Genomic DNA, 3,195 nt, shown 5'->3' with positions numbered 1-3,195 from the left:
GTCGCTGATTTTTTTTTTTGGGCTGGAACCAGTGTCTTGTTTTGTTACTACCGGCGGCTTCATTTGCTACTACCGGCGACAAAGTTTTTTTGCCACATAATTCATGAAGATGATGCAACCTCGACGACGGGCGACAATATTTTTTTGCTGCAAACAATGAAGTTTTTCGCTACCACCGGCTGTAGGGTTTGTTACCACCATACACAGCGGACGGCCGGCGTTTTTCTTTTGTGTTTTGCTACAACCACGTCCTTTTTTGCTGCAGTCGGCAACCACAAAAGCTACATCGGGTTAACATTTTTGCTACAATGACGATGGCGGGCTGTAGCGGTAAGCTTTTTTGCTGGAAGCGATAAACTTTTTTGCTACAACAGGTATCTTTTTTGTTGGAACCAGCAAGAGCCTTGGGAGGGCACACGGCGAGGTACAGCGCGACCAGAACGACAGGTGCTGCGGCCGGCGGCCGGCGCTACCGGAGATGCGGCCATGTCCCCCGGAGCCGGAGCTGCAAGCCTGCAACCATGAGTGCATGTTGTTGAATGCATGAAGCCGATGAGAAACGCAGGCGGCGAGGGTGGTGACCGACGGCGAGGGCGGCGACCAGCGGCGAGGGTGGCGACCGGCGGCGGTTCTTCAAGGTTTTGCTACATCGGTCGTCCATGGCTAGTGTTGGCGGCGGCGTTGCTTTGTTTTCTCCTCTGCTGTTTGGTTGAATCCGTTTAATTGGAAAGAAAACGATTCCAGATCTGATGGTTAAATGCAATTTAATCAAACGGCCGCGCTGTGTCCGGCTGAATTGATTGCGCCGGTGCGCCGGCGCAGATTAGTCGCCTTTGGATTATTACCATGATATATAATAATAAGAGGAAATTTAGGTTTATACTATATCCAAACAATGTGCCAAATTAAAATTTAAACAGTGGGGATATTTGATCAGTAAATTAAATTTTAAATATAAATTATTAGGCACTAATATTAAGCATTAGAGGAGTATATCAGACATGGTCATGTAATGAGTTTCCGAAGTGTATACATACGTGATGTTCCTTTTTTTTTCTATTTTCCAAGTGCATGAACGTACGTGTGTGTATTCTTTTTTTTGTAAGATTTGACACATATCTTTCCTAGGACAACACGTTCCTTGTTTTTTTCTAACTTAACAGGTTTCTTGTTTTTTTTAACTTAACATGTTCCTTTTTTCTTTGAAGTCAACTTAACACGTTCCTTGTTTTTGTAAGGAAGAGTCCGACTTCTTCTTGACTATTTTCCCTGGGATGCATGCAATCTTTTTAACGTAAGTTTTTTTTGATGAGGAAACAAAGTGGCCTCCAGATGTATATTTTTTCAACGGGGTGGAGCCAGGGAGCACGTACGTGAGAAAATCTCATCCTTTTCCCGTTTACATGTATGTGTTTTTCTTAGTTGGTGCATGTACGTGAGTTCTCTTTTTAAAGAGGCCCACCATTTACCAAATATATTTTCTTTAACATATGTGCGTTCAGATGTGTCACGTACAGTCGTTGGAGGCCCAGAGCATTATATATGTTACATAAATCTAACGGTCAAGATAATTCTATTTGTTAAGATTTACCGGATTGAGGGCTAGTAATTTCTAATTAACTTGCAATTTTCTAGCATATTTACCTTGCTCCTGGTTCACCTTATATCACTTTTAATATATAAATAGATGCAACATAAATATGTAGACAAGACCTGTGTTTGTCTTTTATTCCAAGTTTGGACTAGTATAGTTTGGGTTCTTACATGATAGTGCATGTCACATAATTTTTTCACCGCTACAACGACCAAACCATGGACTGAGAAAACCGTGTTTCATATATCTAGCACTAGAGTTATTTTCTTCTCAGTTAGTACCGAAGATGCCAAATGGCGTGATGGTGCAATATGGAGGGATGTAGACATTGCAAATTGCAGGTAGCGTCTGTAGCGCTAGGTTCCTTATTTCCTCGAACTGGGGCAGTTGTTGAGGCTGGACAGAGCCCTGGGCCTGTGGGTTTTGCTGAGATGGCCGGAAGGAGCCCTGGCCTAATGGATATTGTTGCTGAGGCTGTTGGAAGGAGACCTGGCTCGATGGTTGTTGTTGTTGTTGTTTTTATTGTTGATGCAGAATAATAGCATGAACAACATTGTGGATGGCCTGGCACTGCGACTGCTCAGGGATCTGCCATAGGTGCTGACAACACAATTCTTGCAACAGCTGGTAAGTACTTTGTTGCAGAACTTGTGATCTTCCATGCGCTATGTTGTGTTCCTGCTATACAACATCCATGCATGGAATCAGTTGTTGTTGCAAAATTTGTTGAAGGATTTGTTGTTGTTGTTGTTGTTGTTGTTGTTGTTGTTGTTGTTGTTGTTGCTGCTGCTGCTGCTGCTGTGAAATTGGTTGTTGTGGTTGCGAATACTGTGGTTGCGGTTGTGGATATGGTTGTTGTGGTCGAAATGGTTGTGGCTGCGAATATGGTAGTTGCGGCTGCGGAAATGGTTGCAGCTGCAGATATGGTTGTTGTGATGGAAATGGTTGCGGCTGTGGATATGGTTGTTGTGGTGGAAATGGTTGTTGCTGCCCTAGAAATTGTTGTTGTTGTACCAATGGAACTTGCTCTTGTGGATGTTGCTGAGATGGATTTTATGGCTGCAATTGTGGCACTGGAACTCTAACTGCAATTGTGGCGGTGGTCGCCACGATAGCAAGGAGGGCAAGGATGAGAAAGGTCTTCATGGTGGATTTGTATTGACCACAACTTGCTTGGCTTAAATGATGCGCTCTACTTATGAGAATGATGGATGAGGAAGGATGATCGTCATGCTATGGGGCTATTTATAGCTGCCATGGAATGATCTCTTTCACAATTGGCATTTGTTTGTGTGGAAAGTGCTTGGATGCTTCTCAAAATCATCATTTGGTATGTTCTGTTTGGTGGCACTACTTACAAGTGTATTCTTGGACTGGTCATTAAAGTTCCTTGTTGTTGCACTATCATTCCACCACCAAAAAGGTGTGATAACATGCATGACTCATCTTATTCACTTTACAGCTCAAACACTAATCTAGATTGCTTATTTTTCTGAAACTAAGTTTGTAATTTTCTGCAAATTGTTACGCATAAACTAGATAAGCATGGTCGTCACGGTACTTAGTTTGTAATCTTGTGTGGTCTGTTAAGATAAATAAGA

General features: G+C 42.7%; 1 pseudogene; it reads right to left on the bottom strand.

Moving 5' to 3' along the window:
• Nucleotides 1-1,699: 1,699 nt before the first annotated feature.
• LOC119343518 lies at nt 1,700-2,802 on the bottom strand (annotated as a pseudogene).
• Between the last annotated feature and the right edge of the window lie 393 nt (nt 2,803-3,195).

This window comes from Triticum dicoccoides, unplaced genomic scaffold, assembly GCF_002162155.2.
Source record: "Triticum dicoccoides isolate Atlit2015 ecotype Zavitan unplaced genomic scaffold, WEW_v2.0 scaffold130941, whole genome shotgun sequence".
Taxonomy (NCBI): domain Eukaryota; kingdom Viridiplantae; phylum Streptophyta; class Magnoliopsida; order Poales; family Poaceae; genus Triticum; species Triticum dicoccoides.
This window is presented reverse-complemented; position numbering and strand designations above follow the sequence as displayed.